General features: G+C 42.0%; 2 long non-coding RNA genes across 4 annotated transcripts in view; one reads left to right on the plus strand and one right to left on the minus strand.

Moving 5' to 3' along the window:
* Positions 1-15,458, plus strand: part of LOC102122770 (uncharacterized) — a 64,179-nt gene extending 48,721 nt beyond the window's left edge. The window contains exons 4-5 of one of the 2 annotated variants that reach the window (XR_010579649.2): positions 14,563-14,695; positions 15,368-15,458. This is a non-coding gene — a long non-coding RNA (uncharacterized lncRNA). Of the gene's footprint in view, positions 1-14,562; positions 14,696-15,345 lie in introns of both variants that reach the window. The other variant, XR_010579648.2, reaches the window with a different exon arrangement.
* Positions 1-15,773, minus strand: part of LOC107126806 (uncharacterized) — a 203,387-nt gene extending 187,614 nt beyond the window's left edge. For both annotated transcript variants that reach the window (XR_012419787.1, XR_010579650.2), the window contains exon 1: positions 15,339-15,773. This is a non-coding gene — a long non-coding RNA (uncharacterized lncRNA). The remainder of the gene's footprint in view (positions 1-15,338) is intronic.
* Positions 15,774-21,919: the final 6,146 nt, after the last annotated feature.

Raw genomic sequence — 21,919 nt, forward strand, 5'->3', positions numbered from 1 at the left:
GATGCCACAGATAAACCACCTGCCTCCACGAGGACTTTTATTCATTGTAAACAATGTTTGTTTCATAACTCACAGTGCCCTCTACCCAGGGGCTTCCCAGTACTTCTTCCCACCAGGTTCACGAGGAGAAGCTGGTGAAGATGGCTGTTTTGGTACATTGCATGAGGCCAAATGACTGAAGATTCAACAAAAGACCTCACAATAGTTCTTCAGAAGCCATTTTCTTTCACCCAAGCTATTGCTGGGATGGCGAGGGTTTCATTATTTTTCTCAATATAAATCAGAAGGTTTAAAGAGCTCTTAAAAAGAACTATGTGCACTTTCTGTGCTGAAGTTGTTTCTGCATTTATACCACCTTGACCTCCAGTTCTCATTCTTGGGAAAACAAGGATGTTTTCCAGAAACAGTAACTGATACTATGTACAAGGAGTTTACAGAACTATGCTATGAGCAGGTGGCACATTATTCTATTCTCAAAGATTCAATTCACTGGACGAACCCTGGTGCAAAACTCATTTTTAATGAAACGTCTTTTGAAAATGATAACTGGAACAAAAACATGATCAGCATCTCCCTTCAATAACTGTCTATGACCGCACTAAATCATAATTGCATTTGAAAAGCTAAAATTTAAAAAATGCTTTGTGTGAAGAAGAAAAATAAAAGTTACTGGGATGTAGATGGGCAAAGACACCCGAATTAAAGATGCTCATCTTTCACTAATCAATACATTTTTGCATAAGAAGTTTATCTTACTAGTTTGGACAAACATAACTCAAGTATTTTACGTAATCATGGCAACGATTGGGCTATGACAGTTTAATGTTATTTTGCAAAGCCATAATTTTGCTGGGGCTCAGATGAGCGCAATTTGCATGGTTGTTTTCTTAACTTCTTAATCATAGACCATCTCTGAGACCAGTATCCACATACCAGCGTTTCACATGCAGCTGTAGAGTGTTACTGGCTTCCACCTAAGAATCCTCCTTCCTCCAATTTCCAGTAAATGCTCCAAGAACAAGACCAAAGAGTCCCAGCAATGGACAATAGATACAGAGTCTACCTGTAAATGTGTTTCCTTCACCTTTACGCTCATCTCACCTGAGCAGAATCATGTAAGAGAATCACATGGTATGAAGATTCTCTTATGCGGATTTCTGAGGATTCTCTTATGCGGATTTCTATGCAAAAAATTTGCATGTTTTGGGAGCTAGGCTTTTTAATTATTTTTAATTATTCTTGATTTCCATAATGAATGTGATTTCAGAGACACAAATCAAAAGAGAAATGAAGTAACCCACATGAGGTTGACAGATGCTCCAAGGAAACCAGAGAAGAAGCTCTGCTTTAACTAAAAGTCACTGATCCAGGAGTCCCCTGCATTTATCAGATTCTAAAAACCATTGTTTTCCCATTATACCCCACTGCCTCTTTTTTTACCAGTAGGAAGTAGAATCCTTTCCTTAAAGATGTGAAAAGTATGTAGGGAAAAAAAAAAGTATGAGTTTTAAGAGTTGCTTTACTGAGAATTAAGACAGAGAAAATAGTTTGTAAGTGAATACATAATAGTATGAGGTATTGTGTTTGGTTGAAAATAACATCAATCTCTATATCAGTGGCATAAATATGTGGAGCAGTTCGGTCTTCTCGTCAAATGAGGCAGTTTCTGGTTGTTGATATGGCTCAATGTCGCCATCAAGAGGCCAGTATTCAACTCTCTTTAGCCTCAATCAATATCAGCATGTGATGTTTTGTCCTCATGGTCATAAAATGGCTCCTCTGTCTCCAGGCATCACAGCTACATCCCAAGAAAGAAAAAGGGTGGTATATGAAAAAAAAAAAAAAAAAAAAAAAAAAAAAAAAAACTTCACTCAAAAGGGTTTTGGGTTATGTTGTTGTTGTTGTTGTTGTTGTTGTTGTTGTTGTTGTTGTTTTGCAGCAGACAGAGAGGACAGATATCTCTTCTAAGTATTTCCATTTTGCTGTCACTGGGGATCATTGGTTCAAGGTGAATCACATGGTGACTCAGAGTTACAAGAAAACCTGTAAAGTATTTTGTTGTTGCTTATGCTGTTTTTGGTTTTGGCTTTTCAGCCTCTATAATAGAAGAAAAGTGGAAAGAAAAAATGAATAATGATTCTGGTGTGCTCAATCCAAATTGTCTTCCATAAGTCTTGAATCATGAAATTAGAGATACTTCTAGGATCTTGAGATAGTGAATTAAAATTCTTAATTTTTGTACAGACTGAATTTGATTTCAAGTAAGTTTAGACACTATCTCAAATACTGATTTTAATAAATGAGAGTGTTTTTTAAAAATGTCTCTTTATCTACTCTACTTCCTACTGTCATTTTATACTTATTTATTTCACAAATACATTGCATGATCCAGGAAGGAAAGAGTGTTGTATTACACAACTTTTCATCCACTAAAAAAATGTATCATTACCATAGTGGCTGTCCTGGAGCAGATATTTAATAAATGTTTGAGTGTCTGATTGAAAAAATAAAAATAAAAACACATGGGGTTTATACTGAATGCATATATTCACTAAAATCAGCATATGATAATTAGAAGACAGGGTTGAATAAATGTTGGCAAATATGAGCCAGCTTCCCAAAGGTAATAAAGTAAGGTAAGAAAAAAAGATGCATAAGAAGAACTGCTAGTCTCAGTGAGCATTGGCCATTTCAGCGCCATTTAAAAATAAATGAAGAAGTTCTGCTTCTGGCCAACATGGACTAAGAGGGATCCACTGTTGGCCGGGCGCGGTGGCTCACGCCTGTAATCCCAGCACTTTGGGAGGCCGAGGTGGGCGGATCACGAGGTCAGGAGATCGAGACCATCCTGGCTAACACGGTGAAACCCCGTCTCTACTAAAAATACAAAAAACTAGCCGGGCGTGGTGGCAGCGCCTGTAGTCCCAGCTACTCGGGAGGCTGAGGCAGGAGAATGGCGTGAACCCGGGAGGCGGAGCTTGCAGTGAGCTGAGATCCGGCCACTGCACTCCAGCCTGGGCGACAGAGCGAGACTCCGTCTCAAAAAAAAAAAAAAAAAAAAAAAAAAAAAAAGAGGGATCCACTGTTAAAAAATATGAAACAAGAGCTGGAAAGACACTGGGCACCAGGTATAAACAGTGATCCCAGAGATATGGAAACAAGCATATGAACCCTGTGATTGCCCCAGCTTGCTGCCCTTAGAGTGTCCCCATTTTGCAGCATGTGAGGGGAAACTGAGGTAGAACCTGGAAAAGTCTCTGAGCTGAAGAGACAGAGCTGGTGGCTGAGGAAGCATGAGGAATCTGGAGCTGATGGGGAAGGGTACGAAGCGAGGAGAGGACCCTGAAGATCTGGAAAGGGCCTCCAGGAATGTTGAGTGGATTGCCGGTCTGCACGTGTGTGGAGAACCTTCCTGTATCTGAAGAAAGAACCATTCAAAAGGATGACGGGGAGCAGTGCCTGGTGTTCACTCAAGGGTGAAAACAGTACCTGTTCCCAACACTCAGACCAGAAAACTTGATAATCCATGGGGCATTGAGTACAGTGCTAAAGAAGGTCTTGTTTCAATAGTAGGAAAGAATTAGCTCTAGACTGAGTGTATTAGTCCGTTTTCATGCTGCTGATAAAGATATACCCAAAACTGAGCGATTTAATGGGCATTTATGGTTCCACATGACTGGGGAAGCCTCACAATCCTGGCGGAAGGCAGGAGGAGCAAGTCACATCCTATGTGGATGGCAGCAGACAAAGAGAGAAATTGGGCATGGAAACTCCCCCTTATAATACTGTCAGATCTCATGAGACTTATTTGCTATCATGAGAACAGCATGGGAAAGACCTGCCCCCATGATTCAATTACCTGCCATCAGGTTCCTCACACAACACATGAGAATTCAAGATGAGATTTGGGTGGGGACACAGCCAAATCGTATCATTCTGCCCCTGGTCCCTCCCAAATCTCATCCTCACATTTCAAAACCAATCATGGCTTCCCAACAGTGCTCCAAAGTCTTAACTCATTTCAGCATTAACTCAGAAATCCACAGCCCTAAGTTTCATCTGAGATAAGGTAAGTCCCTTCTGTCTATAAGCCTGTAAAATCACAAGCAAATTAGTTACTTCTTAGATACAGTGGGGGTACAATCACATTGGATAAATACAGCCATTGAAAATGGCCAAAACAAAGGGGCTAGAGCCCCAGGCAAATCTGAAATCCAGTGGGGCAGTCAAATATTAAAGCTCCAAAATGACTTCCTTTGACTCCATATCTCACATCCAGGTCATGCTGATGCAAGAAATAGGTTCCTGTAGTCAGGAAGCTCTGCCCCTCTGGCTTTGCAGGGTGCAGCTTCCTTCCTGGCTGCTTTCATGGGCTGGCATTGAGTGTCTGTGGCTTTTCTAGGCAAATGGTGCAGGTGCAAACTGTGGGTGAATCTACCATTCTGGGGTCTTGAGGATGGTGGCCCTCTTCTCACAATTCCATTAGGCAATGTCCCAATAGAGACTCTGTGTGAGGACTCTGACCCCACATTTCCCTTATGCACTGCCCTAGCAGAGGTTCTCCATGAGTGCCCCACCCCTGCAGCAAACTTCTTTCTGTACATCCAGGCATTTCCATACATCCTCTGAAATCTAGGCAGAGGTTCCCAAACCCCAATTCTTGACTTCTGTGTACTTGCAGGCTCAACTCCATGTAGAAGCTGCCAAGGCCTGGGGCCTACACCCTCTGAAGCCACAGCTCAAGTTCTACATTGGCCCCTTCCAGTCACTGCTAGAGTGGCTGGGATGCAGGACACCAAGTCCCTATGCTGTACATAGCATGAGGACCTGGGCCCATGAAACCATTTTCTCCTAGGCCTCTGGGCCTGTGATGGGAGGGGCTACTGTGAAGACCTCTGACATGCCCTGGAGACATTTTTGCCATTGTCTTGGGGATTATCATTTGGCTCCTCGTTACTTATACAAATTTCTGTAGTGGACTTGAATTTATCCTCAGAAAATGGGGAGTTTTTCTTTTCTATCACATTGTCAGGCTTCAAATATTCCAAATTTTATGCTGTTTCCGTTATAAAACTGAATGCCTTTAACAGCACCCAAGTCACCTCTTGAATGCTTTGCTGCTTAGAAATTTCTTCTGCCAGATACCCTAAATCATCTCTCTCAAGTTCAAAGTTCCATAAATCTCTAGGGTGAGGGCAAAATTCCACCAGTCTCTTGGCTAAAACATAACAAGATTCACCTTTGCTCCAGTTCCCAACAAGTTCCTCATCTTCATCTGAGACCACCTCAGCCTGGACTTTATTGTCCATATCACTATCAAGCTTTAGGTTAAAGCCATTCTCTAGGGAGTTTCACATTTTCCCACATTTTTCTGTCTTCTTCTGAGCCTTCCAAATTGTTCCAACCTCTCCTGTTACCCAGTTCCAAAGTCATTTCCACATTTTCAGGTATCTTTTCAGCAGTGCCCCACTCCTGGTACCAATTTACTGTATTAGTCCATTTTCATAGTGCTGATAAAGACATACCTGAGACTGGGCAATTTACAAAAGAAAGAGGTTTAACTAGACTTACAGTTCCATGTGGCTGCGGAAGCCTCACAATCATGGCAGAAGGCAAAGAGGAACAAGTCATGTCTTACATAGAAGGCAGCAGGCAAAGAGGGAGATTGGGCAGGGAAACTCCCCCTTATAATACCATCAGATCTCATGAGACTTATTCACTATCATGAGAATAGCATGGGAAAGACCTGCCCCCATGATTCATATGCCTCCCACCGGGTCCCTCCCACAACACGTGGGAATTCAAGATGAGATTTGAGCAGGAACACAGGCAAACCATATCACTGAGTATTGCTTTGGTCCCACCTAAAAAACCATAAAGGCAAGACCCAAAGGAATCACATTTTTTCTAAAAAACTTAATTGAATCCCAGAACAATATTCAAAATGTGCCAGAATATAAAAACAGCACTCAAGCAAAGCAAAATGTTTAACAGCTGGCATTCAAACAAAGACTACCAGGCATGAAAAAAAGACAGAAACTCACCATTCATCATGAGGAAAATAATCAGTCAACACAGGCTTCAACTGACCCAGAGTTAGGATTAGCAAAGAAGAGCATTGAAACATATATTATAAACCTATATGTCCAAAAAGTTAAATAGAGACATGAAATATGTTTAAAAAGACAAATTGGACTTTCCAAGATGGAAACTCCAAGTGCCTGAGATACTGAGATAAAATACACACACATACATATACACGCAGACACATATACACACATACACAAACACACACATATACACACACACTCACACACACATATGCTGGAAGGGGTTAATGTTGATTAGACATTGCAAAAGAAAAGATCACTGAATTTTAATGCATAACAATATAAAATACCCAAAATGGAACATTGAGAGAAAAAGAATCCCTCCCCCTACCCGCCCAAAATGGAAAGAGCATTAGTGAGCTGTGGAACAACTTAAAGCAACTTAGTATAAGAAGAGAGACGAAAAGTAAATATTTGAAGAAATAATGGCCAAATGCTCTTCCAACTTAATGAAAACTAAAAACCCACCAATCCAGGAAGCACAACCAACTCCTACATTCCCCGTGATCCTATTTCATCTTTATCCAGCACAGTGGGAAGCATTGTAGACAATCAATCAACTGGTGAGTGAAATTACATTGTTGCACATGAAAATATACGGCAATGTGGGTTTATAGAGGTTCATTTTAGATAAACTACCTTTTATTATTTTTAAAATTTACTCTTATTTATAGAAGTTGTCCACGCTTTAACACCAAATATCACAATAAACAGCTACTCGGGTGAGAAAATGTTTATGTTGATAAGAAAATTCATCACGGAATAACTGGTTGCAAACTCCCTGAAGAGCTTATGGCTTTCTTTGGTGTGTGGAAATGCATACATGATGTGGACTCCAGCAGAAGACAACAACCAACTCTGACTTCATTAACATAGCTAAGGTATATGATCTTAGTCACATCGCCAATCTTATTTAAATGTACGATTCAAGATGGCTACTTGAATATTTAATTTCAGGCAAAATGTAAAGGCAACAGAGTTAGGTCTTAAAAGTACGGGCTTTGTAGGCAGACTAGCTTAGTTCTAATTCCAGCTCTGACATTAGCTGTTTAGTCTTGGGTGATTTATTCAGACTCTCTATACCTCAGCTTCCTTCTGTAAACTGGGATTAAAAATGTTAACTTTTATAAGGAAGAGATGTAAATATTGTAAAACGCATTAATAACATGTATTAAAAGTTGAATTATTTTTTAAAAGCCCATTTCATCAGTGTCTGCCATTATATGCCTATTTCAATATTAAATCAATTCCTTTGTATTATCACATCACAGGTTTTTTTTTTCCTCCTTTACACCTGACGTTTCAAAGGCAGGAAGTTGTCTATACTTCTCCTTTCTCATTGAGACTGTTGGTAGTAAAGGTTCTTGACTGGGAGATAAGCACATATACTTTAGCCCTTTTAAAAATAAGACGTTTATTTTAAATGGGGCAACATGCCTAAATTTCTCTTTGACAACATCCTCACCCTGACTCAAATGCCACTCTGTCAGTAAGGATGTTAACCATGTCTCTACGCTTGTGATGTTTTATCTATTTCTTTTTTTTTTTTTTTTTTTTTTTTTTGAGACGGAGTCTCACTCTATCGCCCAGGCTGGAGTGCAGTGGCCGGATCTCAGCTCACTGCAAGCTCCGCCTCCCGGGTTTACGCCATTCTCCTGCCTCAGCCTCCTGAGTAGCTGGGACTACAGGCGCCCGCCACCTCGCCCGGCTAGTTTTTTGTATTTTTAGTAGAGACGGGGTTTCACCATGTTAGCCAGGATGGTCTCGATCTCCTGACCTTGTGATCCGCCCGTCTTGGCCTCCCAAAGTGCTGGGATTACAGGCTTGAGCCACCGCGCCCGGCCTGTTTTATCTATTTCTATCCTTAGCCACTCAAAAAAAAAATTCTTTTTTATTGAGGCATAATGTATATGCAATAAAATCTATCTTTTTAGCGTGCATTTCTGAGTTTTGACAGATGCACATAGTTATGTAATTACCGCTACAGTCAAAACACAGAATCATCTCATTACCCAAAGAAATACTGCACACTTCTTTGTCTGCTGCATCTGGGGGAGTCATTCACTCTCCAGATCCCCAGGTCTTACACAGGGGTCAGATCTCCTCTCCTATAATTATGCCCCCTCCAGAAGGCCATAGAAATGAAGACATATGGTGCGGAGCCTGCTTTTACTTATTATAATGAATTTCAGATATATCTATGTTTTTATATGTTATTCATCATTCATTCCTTTGATGTGTGGTAAACACCAGAAAATGCGTTCAGCATAACTAGCCATTATTGAAATGCTGATTAAAACTACAATGAGATAGCACATTAAAACAACACGCATTACCAAGAATGGACGAAGAAACAGAGCAGCTAGAACACTTACACAATGCCTGTGGGAACAGCAATTGAAAGAGCCACTTTGGAAAAATGTCCAAAAATTTCTTACAGGGTTAAACACGCACTTACCATGTGACCAAGCAATTCCACTTTTTAGTATTTATTCAAATGCAATAAAAACTTATGTTCACACAAAAACCTGTACATTAATGGTCGTGTGGATATTTCTTTATAACCCCCCCAAACTGGAAGCAAACCAAATACTCTTCAACTGATAAATGATAAAAAAAAAAAAAAGTTCATGCATTTATACAATGGCAACTACTCAGGAACAAAAATGATGTACTAGATATTTCATTTGTGTTTTTGTTTATTGTTTGCCTCTGCCACACACAGTAGAATGCAACTTACAAGGTGGCAGGTATTGATTTATGCATTCACTATTGTGGGCTATTTTATCTAGTATAGTACCTGGCATCATGTGTTTGACACTGAATGATAATGTGTTTAAAAAAATGAATTCATTATAGACTCTACAACAGGCTAGGGAAACAGGGGCAGAGATCTACAGCTGGAAAATGCCCAAATTACACCCAAGCTGTTGCAAGGCAGACACTCCTATTGCCATCATTAGCACTGGTATGGTGGTTCCTACTGCCACCGTAGAGCACAGCACACTCACCCAAGTACACCTGCTGCTGCTGCAGCCCCTGAAAGTCAGGGGTCCCTCACCCCCACTCCTGCCAAATGGATTCCAATCAGAACATCCCACTTCATATCACCATCTTCCCTATCAATGACTTCCACAGGTTGTCTTAAGAGTAAAATCTGGAATCTTTTTCTGACAATACCTTGAAGAACAAAAATGTCCATGAAGCAGGAAATTTTCCAAACTTAACAACTATGTTAACATATATTGGATGTTAAACATAGAATTATCATACGACCCATCAGTTTCACTCCTAGGTATACACCCCAAAAATGAAAACAGATGTTCAGGAAAAAGTGAACTTGCATGTGCATAGCAGCATGATTCACAATTTTTTTAAAAAAGGAAAAAGCACAAATATCCATCAATTGGTGAATGGGTATAGAAAAGTGGCATATCCATAAAATGGAATATTATTTAGCCACAAAAAGGAATGAAGCATGCTACATTTCACAATGGGGATGAACCTTGAAAACACTGCTCAGTGAAAGAAGCCATCACAAAAGGCCATCTATTGTATGATATTGTTTATAGGAAAAGCTGAGATTAGGCAAATACATCGAAAGTAAATTAGTGATTGTCAGGACATGAGAGGAAATAGTGAATTCTAAAGGAGCAAGAGGTTTCCCTTGGGGATGATAAAACTATTCTACAACTAGATAGAGGTGATGATTGCATAACACTGTAAATGTTCTTCATGCCACTGAATTGTATGCTTTAAATGACTAATTTTATGTTATGTAAATTTCACTCAATAAAAAATGCAAAAAAAAAAAATTGTGTGGCCACAAAGTCTAACAAATATCTCCTACATAGGATAAACTCTGGTGAATAAATTGGCCCATCAGCCTGATGATTTTATACTACTGCTTTAAAATAGCACTTTGTGTAAATATCAGTCGCCTTAGGGGTGAGACCATTTCTGAAAAGACTCCCGGTGGTAAAAAAAAGTCCTGCTCCTTTTAGAAAATGCATATTTCCTGACGGTTTAATAATTTCTTTCCCTCCAACACCGCGGCCAGGCTCCCGTCCTCCATCCTGATGTAGGATCACTGGCTTTCCCTGCAGGGCAATATCCTGTGGCTCTTATTCCACTTGTAACTTGATAGTATTCTTCTCCTCTGACTCTGTTTCCACTCCATTTTAGCAGGTACTAAAAGTACACATTGTAGATATCTTTTTGTTGTTGTAAATTCAACCAAGCTTTCATTTTATTTGCAAGCAAATTCTGCATCAACTGGGCAAAGTCGACACTAGCACAAGTAACTTAAAATCCTTTTAAGAGTGGCCCACTCCAATGCCTGATGAAGTGAGCAAGGTGAATGATATGGTTATGCTTTGTGTCCCCACCCAAATCTCGTCTTAAATTGTAGCTCCCATCATCCCCACGTGTCATGGGAGGGACCCAGTGGGAGCTAATTGAATCATGGGGGTGGGTTTTCCCATGCAGTTCTCCTGATAATGACTAAGTCTCATGAGATCTGATTGTTTTATAAATGGGAGTTCCCCTGCACAAGCTCTTTCTTGCCTGCAACCATTTAAGATGTGACTTTGCTCCTCCTTGATCTTCTGCCGTGACTGTGAGGCCTCCCCAGCTATGTGGGAGTGTGAGTCCATTCAACCTCTTTCCTTTATGATTACCCAGTTTGGGGCATATCTTTATTAGCAACATGAGAACAGACTAATACAGTGAAGAATCAGGGAAACTATTTAGGCCTGTGGAGAACTGGGAGCCCCTGTAGGGGAGGAAGGTTGTGACTCTGCTCCCACTGATCTTGCCCTGTGAGAACATGGGCCAAGGGGCAGGGGTGAGGACTGAAATAGAGATGTTCATGTGGAAGTCATAAGAGGTTGCACAAATATATACCGACATGTATCCACCATTAGAGCACCACACAGAATTTCTATGGGGTAACCAATTAAATATAAATTTAAACACTGAGCACCATAAGAAAAAACCCACTGTAGAACAAATTCAATCTGAAAACTATCCATTAGCTGACTCTGGAATACACAGTAATATTTTATTAGAGAATCCTAATCCTTTTCTTTTCTCTTTTCTTTTTTCTTTTCTTTTCCCTTCTCTCTTCATCTTTCATTTGCTATTCTTTTTTAGTAGATTGTATGTTTAGAGCAGTTTTAAGTTTACTGCAAAATTGAGAGGAAGGTACCGAGATTTCCCATATACCCTCCACCCTGACACATACATCAGCCTCCCCTATATCAACATCAGCCACCAGAGTGGTCCATTTGTTACAATGGATGAACCCACATTGACACATCATTATCACCCAAAGTTGCAGTACATGTTAGAGTTCACTCTTGGTTTAAGTTCTCTGGGTTTGTACAAATGCATACTGACATGCATCCACCACTGTAGTATATCACAGAGTAGTTTCACTGTCCCACATAGTTTGTTTTTGAGCTTACTGTGTCATTAGACTGAACAAAGCTCTTTTCTTCCCCCTACTCAGTGTCGTTATGTTTCTGGCACTTTCTAGTTACTTTTAGAGTTATGGAGTTCTGTGTTCATTTAAATCTGTTTCACTCTTTCACAGACAAATCTGTAAAATCCTATTTTGCCACCTTAGTTGCAAACAGGTCACGTTTAGTTTAAATGGATTAGTTTAAAATGCTGCTCATAAAATAACTTATTTTTCATATTTTGTTTTAATAGTACAAGAAATGATGTGATTTTAAGGTTTGTAATGAAGTGTAGACAACTTATAGAGTAAAACTTGAGGAGATATTCTTCCCATAGGAAGTCTTTACTGAAATGCTATTGAATTAAATAAGTCTAAATATGATTCTGCTTCACTACTGAGTGTTCGTTCACTATCATTTTCATGCAGAAGTTGGAATTTTGTTATATAATATCTGATATTACAAATAGGTTTGCAAGCCATAGTTTTGAAATGTTTTTTATTTCTTAAAAAGTCCTGTTTTTCAGATTTTTGGATGAAATCCCCCAGTTCTTCAGAGTTGAAACTATTATTGAGAACAAGCAGAGAACATTTCAAAGAGCAAATATATTCTAGCTGTGAAATACTGTGAAAATAGGGAGTCTGGTAAACTGCATTTGACATTAACTTTTCAGCTTCTCATTTAGTGTTAGAAACCTCAATTTCTTCTAGTTGAATGAAAAACATAGAATTCTTTTTTTAAAATTTTCTTTTTATTTCCATAGATTTTTGGGGAATGGGTGGTATTTGGTTACATGAGTAAGTTCTTTAGTGGTGATATGTAAGATTTTGGTGCACCCATCACCCAAGCAGTATACACTGTACCCAATTTGTAGTCTTCTATCCTTCACCCCCTCCCACCCTTTCTCCCAAGTCCCCAAAGTCCATTGTGTCATTCTTATGCCTTTGCATCCATATAGCTTAGCTCCCACTTATGAGTAAGAACATACGATGTTTGATTTTCCATTCCTGAGTTACTTCACATAGAACAATGGTCTCCAATTCCATTCAGGTTGCTGTGAATGCCATTATTCTGTTCCTTTTTACAGCTGAATAGTGTTCTGTGGTGTATATGTATCACAATTTCTTTATGGGCATTTGGGCTGGTTCCATAGTTTTGCAATTGCTAATTGTGCTGCTATAAACATGCATATGCAAGTATCTTTTTTGTATAATGACTTCCTTCCCTGTGGGTAGATGCCCAGTAGTGGGACTGCTAGATCAAATGGTAATTCTACTTTTAGTTCTTTAAGTGGTATAGAATTACGGTTTTGATTTGCATTTCCCTGGTCATTAGTGATGTTGAGCATTTTTTCATATATTCATGGGCCATTTGTATATCTTCTTTTGAGAATTGTCTATTCATTTCCTTAGCCCATTTTTTGATGGGATTTTTTTCTTTTCTTGATAATTTGTTTGATTTCCTTGTAGATTCTGGATATTAGTCCTTTGTGAGATGCATAGATTGTGAAGATTTTCTCCTACTCTGTGGGTTGTCTGTTTACTCTGCTGATGGTTTCTTTTGCTGTGCAGAAACTTTTTAGCTTAATTAAGTCCCACCTATTTATCATTGTTTTTGTTGCATTTGCTTTGCAGTTCTTGGTCATGAAGTCTTTGCCAAAGCCAATGTCTAGCAGGGTTTTTCCAAGGAGGTGGCAGACCTCAACAAGGAAAACTACAAAACACAGCTGAAACAAGTCACAGACACTACAATCAAATGGAAACACATCCCATGCTCATGGATGGGTAGACTCAATATTGTGAAAATGACCATACTGTCTAAAGCAATCTACAAATTCAATGCAAATCCCATCAAAATACCACCATCATTCTTCACAGAACTAGAAAATGAATCCTAAAATTCCTATGGAACCAAAACAGAGCCCAAATAGCCAAATCAAGACTAAGCAAAAAGAGCAAATCTGGAGGCATCACATTACCTGACTTCGAACTATACTATAAGGCCATAGTCACCAAAACAGCATGGTACTCGTATAAAAGTAGGCACATAGACTAATGGAATGGAATAGAGAACCCATAAATAAAGCTAAATACTTGCATCCAATTGACCTTCAACAAAGCAAAGGAAAACATAAAGTGGGAAAAGGACACCCTATTCCACAAAGGGTGCTGGGATAATTGGCTAGCCACATGTGGAAGAATGAAACTGGATCCTTATCTCTCATCTTACACAAAAATTAACTAAAGATGGATCAAGGACTTAAATCTAAGACCCGAAACTATAAAAATTCTAGAAGATAACATCAGAATTCTTAAATGGGTATCATAATTCCCAACTCTTTTTTCCCCCTCTTCTGAGGTGACTGATGAAGCTCTACTGACTGTTTAATACTACAGAAAGCTGTTGGGTGGACAGGCTGCAGGGATACTGACTCAGTTACCTGGAATCATCCTAGACCTATTATTTACTTCATTCTCACATTCCATCCAGAGACAAAGCACATCCACTTTACCTAACAACAACTGCACAAGCTGAAAACTTCGGTGGACTTGATGCTAAGGTCCTCACCAAAGTTAATGATTCTCCCTGTTGAGCACTCTTCTTGGCTACTCATGTTCGTCTCTGTGAAACACTTTTGCTTTCCCCTTCTCAGGTCATAGCCCATGGCTCAACATTAGCATATTCTTCTCATCCTCACCTCTCCAGCCCCATCACCCCTGGAGCTCCCTGAACCCCCTCCACCCCTAATTCCAGTGGGCCTGGCTCTCTTCTCTCTCTCTTTGCAAACTGCCCCATTGACATGGGTGGCTGCAGTCTCGCCCTCTTCCCTTCTCACTATGCTTACTGTCTCTTCAAGCCTCTTCCTCCTCTCCAAGTCTCTCCTCCTCTTTCCCTGTCCCATCTCTCTCTCGATGGCTACATTCATTCCCACAGCCACCCTCCCTGCCATCCTGGCTCACAGTAGTGTAGGCTGTTCTCTCTTTTCTCAGACTCTTTCCTCCAGAGCATCAGCCCATCACCAGGACACTGAGAGGAAACAAGGTAAAGGAAAGGGAGACACAAGGAGGAGGACAAGGGTCAGTCTGGGGACAGAAGAGCAACATCCACTCTGGAGTTGGCCAGGTGAGTGAGACACTCCCCATTCCCCACCTGCATTCCTGCTAACAACTCCTGAGGGAGGCAGTGAAGAGTCAGACCTCTGTAATCACCATCTCCTTTCACTTTTTTCACTTTTCACTTTCTGCTCCTGGTGGCCAGATTCCATGCCTGTCTTGTTTATCATCGTATCCCCAATACTCAGCACAAAGCCTGGGGCACAGCAGGCCATCTACAAATGCCAGCTTAGTAGATGAGTGAATGGAGATGCCATGCTCTTGCTTACAGACAGGGAAACAGGGATCTTGACATTGCAAGTGAGAGGTGAGGCCAGTTGGACTTCCTGGGTGGAGTGGGGACTTGGGGAACTCTCCTGTCTTACAAGAGGTTTGTAAAACACACCAATCAGTGCTCTGTAAACACATCAGTCAGCAGGATTCTAAAAGTAGCCAATTGCGAGGAGGATTGAAAAAAGGGCATTCTGACAGGACAGAAACGGAACATGGGAGGGGGCAATAAGGGAATAAAAGCTGGCCACCCCAGCCAGCAGTGGCAAACCGCTCAGGTCCACTTCCACTCTGTGGAAGCTTTGTCCTTTCACTCTTCACAATAAACCTTGCTACCACTCACTCCTTGGGTCCATGCCATCTTTAAGAGCTGTAACACTCACCATTAAGGTCTGCGGTTTCATTCTTGAAGTCGGCGAGACCACGAACCCACCAGCAGGAACCATCTCTGGACACATCTTGGGTGCTCATCTGGGATCTCGCCACATGGTGAGTACCATCAGACCGCTTTCGCTTGCTATTCTGTTCTGTTTTTCCTTAGAATTCAGGGGCTAAACACCGGGCACCTGACGGCAAATTGAAAGTGACTAGCGTGGCTGCTGAACTAAAGACTCAGGTGTCAGGCTTTCTGGGAGAGGGCTCTCCAACAACCCCCAACTCTTCAGAGTCAGAAGCGTTGGTTTGCCTGGAACCAACTTCAGTTTTCCTGCACTTCTGGGTTGAGCCAAGTCTTGACAGAGAGGAAAGACATTCAGCTCCGGGGTCCCGACAGAAAGTTGGTTGACCCTGCAGCCATGAGCAGAGCGCTCAAAAGTTACGTCACCCAAGTGAGACTCATCCATCTATCCTATCTATCCTGACCCTTGCCTCCTGGGTCCTAATGCCTGTCAAACAAATTTCCTCCTGTCCCTCTTCCCGGAGGCTAGTCCTGCTTCTAAAAACCACTCCCTGTTCCTGGTGCTCTTCTAGTTTTGCTTATAAGGATGATTTCTAATATAAGTTTCGAGACTCTGTTTCCTTCTTTAGGCACTAGGGTCCACCAATCAGAAAGACATAATTTTTGCCCGAAGCCTATAAAGGAGGGACTATCTGGAATTTTAGGATCCCTCCTTAGACTAGTAGGCATAACAAAGGCTATTCCCGCAGCTAGGATATGAGGAGCCTCAGAAATTATAGACTCCAAAATTTGGGGGATATCTTTCCTATTCATATGATGAGAAATGAGGACAAAAGGATCAGTCTTCCAACTCTAGAGATCCCGTCCTCCTTCAAGGTATGGCCCTCCCCTCCATTTTGAGGCTTATCGTATTTATAGGACAAGGGTAAGACCCCAACACCAACAGGAGAAAACACTTAGGATTCCAACTAACAGGTTTTAGAGAATGTGTCAGTAAGGGCCACTAAATCCGACCTTTCTTGGTCTTCTTGTGGTCTAAGAAGTAAGGCAAGGGTGCAGGTTTTTGAGAATGCATCAGTAAGGGCCACTCAGTCCGACCTTCCTCAGCCCTCTCTGTGGTCTAGGAGGAAAACTACTGTTTCCGCTGCTGCTTCGGTGAGTGCAACTATTGTGAACAGCAGGGGCCAGGGACCATTGTGGGTTCTTGGTGGGGGGAGGGGAGAAGAAAGAAAAAAAAACAGACCAAAACCATGGGCGTTTTTTTCTTTCAGATGAGGAACACTCAGGCATCAACAAACTCACCCTTGAAATGGCATCCTAAGCCACTGGGACCAATTTGACCCACAAACCCTAAAAAAGAAGCAGCTTGTTTTTTTCTGCACTATGGTCTGGCCCCAATATTCTCTCTCTGATGGGGAAAAATGGCCACCTGAGGAAAGTGTAAATTACAATACTATCCTGCAACTTGACCTTTTCTGTAAGAGGGAAGGCAAATGGAGTGAAATACCTTAGGTCCAAGCTTTCTTTTCATTGAAGGATAATCCACAACTATGCAAAGCTTGTCATCTACATTCCATAGAAGGACCTCTCAGTTTACCCTATATCCTAGCCTCCCTACAGCTCCCCTTCCTATTAATGATAAGGCTCCTCCTCCTCTAATCTCCCCCACCCAGAAGGAAACAAGCAAAGAAGTCTCCAAGGGATCACAAACCCTCCCCAGGTTATCAGTTATGCTCCCTTTGAGCTGTAGGGGGAGGGGAATTTGGCCCAATCCCAGTACATGTCCCCTTCTCCCTCTCTGATTTAAAGCAGATCAAGGTAGACCTGGGGAAGTTTTCAGATGATCCTGATAGGTACACAGATGTCCTACAGGGTCTAGGGCAAACCTTCGGCCTCACTTGGAGAGATGTCATGCTATTGTTAGATCAAACCCTGGTCTTTAATGAAAAGAATGCGGCTTTAGCTGCAGCCCGAGAATTTGGAGATACCTGGTATCTTAGTTAAGTAAATAATAGAATGACAGCTGAAGAAAGGGACAAATTCCCTACCGGTCAGCAAGCCATCCCCAGTATGGATCCCCACTGGGACCTAGACTCAGATCATGGGGACTGGAGTTGCAAACATCTGTTGACCTGTGTTCTAGAAGGACTAAGGAGAATTAGGAAAAAGTCCATGAATTATTCAATGACGTCCACCATAACTCAGGAAAAGGGAGAAAATACTTCTGCCTTCCTCAAGCAGCTATGGGAGGCCTTAAGAAAATATACTTCCCTGTCACCCAGCTCTCTTGAGGGTCAATTGATTCTCAAAGATAAGTTTATTACCCAATCAGCCACAGATAACAGGAGAAAGCTCCAAAAGCTAGCCCTGGGCCCTGAACAAAATTCGGAGGCAGTATTAAACCTGGCAACCTCGGTGTTCTATAATAGGTACCAAGAGGAACAGGCCAAAAAGGAAAAGTGAGATAAGAGAAAGGCCACAGCCCTAGTCATGGCCCTTATACGAACAAACCTTGGTGGTTCAGAGAGGAGAGAAAACAGAGCAAGCCAATCACCTAGTAGGGCTTGTTATCAGTGTGGTTTGCAAGGACGCTTTAAAAAGCATTGTCCAATGAGAAACAAGCCTCCCCCTCACCCATGTCCACCATGCCAAGACAATCACTAGAAGGCACACTGCCCCAGAGGACAAAAATTCTCTGGGCCAGAAGCCCCCAACCAGATGATCCAACAACCGGACTGAGGGTGCAGGGGGCAAGTGCCAGCTCATGTCATTACCCTCACTGAGCTCCAGGTAAGTTTAACCATTGAGGGCCAGGAAATTGACTTCCTCCTGGACACTGGCGTGGCTTTCTCAGTGTTAATCTCCTGCCCCAGACAGCTGTCCTCAAGGTTGGTTATCATCCAAGGAATCCTGGGACAGCCTGTAACCAGAAATTTATCCTGGTGGGATAACCAGGAATTTATCCCACCTCCTCAGTTGTAATTGGGAGACTTTGCTCTTTTCACATGCCTTTGTTCTTATGCCTGAAAGTCCCACACCATTATTAGTGAGGGATATATTAGCCAAAGCTGGAGCCATTATCCACATAAATTTGGGGAACAAGTTACCCATCTGTTGTCCCCTACTTGAGGAGGGAATCAACCCTGAAGTCTGGGCATTGGAAGGACAAATTGGAAGAGAAAAAATGCCCGCCCAGTCCAAATCTGGCTAAAAGATCCCACCACTTTTCCTTATCAGAGGCAATATCCCTTAAGGCCTGAAGCTCATAAAGGATTACAGGATATTTTTAGACATTAAAAGTTCAAGGCTTAGTAAGAAAATGGAGCAGTCCCTGCAATACTCCAATTCTAGGAGTACAAAAACCAAATGGTCAGTGGAGACTCATGCAAGATTTTAGACTCATCAATGAGGCAGTAATTCCTCTATAACCAGTTGTACCCAACACATATACCTTGCTCTCTCAAATACCAGAGGAAGCAGAATGGTTCACTGTTCTGGACCTCAAGGATGCCTTCTTATGCATTCCCTTGCACTCTGACTCCCAGTTTCTCTTTGCCTTTGAGGATCCCACAGACCACATGTCCCAATTTATGTGGACGGTCTTGCCTCAAGGGTTTAGGGATCGCCCTCATCTGTTTGGTCAGGCACTGGCCCAAGATCTAGGCCACTTCTGAAGTCCGGGCACTCTGGTCCTTCAGTATGTGGATGATTTACTTTTGGCTACCAGTTCAGAAGCCTCATGCCAGCAGGCTACTCTAGATCTCTTGAACTTTCTAGCTAATCAAGGGTACAAGGTGTCTAAATCGAAGGCCCAGCTCTGCCTACAACAAGTCAAATATCTAGGCCTAATCTTAGCCAGAGGAACCAGGTTCCTCAGCAAAGAACGAATACAGCCTATGCTGGCTTATCCTTGCCCTAAGAGATTAAAACAGTTGTGGGGGTTCCTTGGGATCACCGACTTTTGCCGACTATGGATCCCCAGATATAGCGAGAGGGCCAGGCCACTCTATATTCTAATCAAGGAGATTCAGAGGACAAATATTCATCTAGTAGAATGGGAACCAGAGGCAGAAACAACATTCAAACCTTAAAGCAGGCCCTAGTACAAGCTCCAGCCTTAAGCCTTCCCACAGGACAAAACTTCTATTTATACATCACAGAGAAAGCAGCAATAGCTCTTGGAGTTCTTACTCAGACTTGTGGGACAACCCTCTAACCACTGGCATACCTAAGTAAGGAAATTGATGTAGTAGCAAAACGCTGGCCTCACTGTTTACAGGTAATTGCAGCGGTGTCCATCTTAGTATCAGAGGCTACTGAAATAATACAAGGAAAGGATCTCACCATCTGGACTACTCATGATGTAAATGGCATACTAGATGCCAAAGGAAGTTTATATCTATCAGACAACTGCCTGCTTAGATACCAGGCGTTACTCTGTGAGGGACCAGTGCTTCAAATACACACGTGTGCGGCCCTCAACCCTGCTGCTTTTCTCCCAGAGGATGGGGAACCAATTGAGCATGACTGCTAACAAATTCTAGGCCAGACTTATGCCATCCGAGAGGACCTCTTAGAAGTCCCCTTAGCTAATCCTGACCTTACTCTATAAACCAATGGAAGTTCGTTTGTGGAGAGTGGGATACAAAGGGCAGGTTATGCCATAGTTAGTTAGTGGTGTAGCAGTACTTGAAAGTAAGCCTCTTCCCCCAGGGACAAGCACCCAGTTGGCAGAACTAGTGGTGCTTACCTGAGTCTTAGAACTGGAAAAGGAAAAAGAATAAATGTGTATACAGATAGCAAGTATGCTTATCTAATCCTACATGCTCATGCTGCAATATGGAAAGAAAGGGAGTTCCTACCCTCTGGGGGAACCCCCATTAAATACCACAGGGAAATCATGGAGTTATTGCACACAGTGCAAAAACCCAAGGAGGTGGCAACCTTACACTACCAAAGCCATCAGAAAGGTGAAGGAGAGAAGGCAGAGGGAAACTGTCAGGCAGACACTGAGGCCAAAATTGCTGCCAGGCGGAACCTCCCATTAGAAATACCTATGGAAAAATACCTATGGAACGACCCTTGGTATGGAACAACCCTCTCCAAGAGATTCAGCCCCATTATTCCCCGACCAAAACAGAATGGGGACTTTCACAGGGACATAGTTTTCTCCCCTCAGGGTGGTTAACGACAGAAGAGGGAAAGGTAATCATACACTAAGCCAGCCAGTGGAAAATACTTACCCTCCGCCAAACTTTTCATATGGGTATTGAGAACACTCATCCAATGGCCGAATACCTATTTACAGGGCCAAATCTCCTCCAGATCATCCGACAAGTAGTCAAAGCCTGTGAGGTGTGCCAAAGGAATAATCCCTTGGTCCATCATAAGGCCCTTCTGGGAGAATAAAGAAGAGGTCACTATCCCGAAGAGGACTGGACGTTAGACTTCACTCATATGCCTAATTCAAGGGGATTTCAATACTTGTTGATCTGTGTTGATACCTTTATAAATTGGATAGAAGCCTTCCCCTGCAAGACAAAGAAGGCTCAGGAAGTAGTTAAAGTCCTAATTCATGAAATAATTCCTAGATTTGGGCTTCCCCAAAGCTTACGGAGTGACAATGGTCCGACTTTTAAAGCCACAGTAACTCAGGGAATTTCCAAGGTGCTAGGGATACAATATCACCTTCACTGCTCCTGGAGGCCACAATCCTCAGGGAAGGTCGAGAAGGCAAATGAAACACTCAAGAGGCACTTAAGGAAACTAATGCAAGAAACTATGAAGGAAAAGACCTTTTACAACGTCTAAATATGCAATCACTAGCTGACTTCCCTATCTCTGATAAGACCAAAAATACCCTAACTAGATGTGCAGTCCAGCTTTTATGCTCTTACATTTCCAACTTCACCTATTACATGAACAATGAAAAGCCCATACACAGCTCTGTAACCACGAATACCATCTTCACTTTCCAAGCCCCTTTACACATCCAATACAACCTGGAATCAGGCCTGCCCCTGGGGCACCTACTATCCCATCAGTGTAATTACGCCCTACAACTTCAAGCCCCAACTGCTCATAGTAACTTCTGAGTCACCCAAAAAGCTCCATTCAGATGGCTTGTCCACTTCTTAGCATCCCCCAAAATCATCACCTTCTCCCTCCTTAACAAACAGTCTGGGTTTTTTAATGGTAAACATACTCCCTGCATGACCATTCACCCCTGGACCCCTGCAGCAGCGCCCTCACCACTAGTGCGTGCCTTCTCATCCCCTGTTTCAATCACTCTCTCGAATGGTTCTTAGTAGTTAGGTAGTTTACCTAACTAGCTTGTTTACCCATGTGGTCCTTAGACTAACCTTTGATTTAGGTGAGTGCTTAATTGCTTTCTACTCGGGAAGCCAGCAATGTCAATTATCCTCCAGTGGTGTTTACTCACAACCTTTGTCAATTAATCTTTACTGAATTAATGCAAGTATCATTGACTGATCAAGGCCGCAGCTGCGTCTACGTGGCCCAGATGCTCAGCCAAACTGGCAAAGCAGAATATCTGTGTGTCAGTGT

This window comes from Macaca fascicularis, chromosome 11 (genome assembly GCF_037993035.2).
Source record: "Macaca fascicularis isolate 582-1 chromosome 11, T2T-MFA8v1.1".
NCBI lineage: Eukaryota > Metazoa > Chordata > Mammalia > Primates > Cercopithecidae > Macaca > Macaca fascicularis.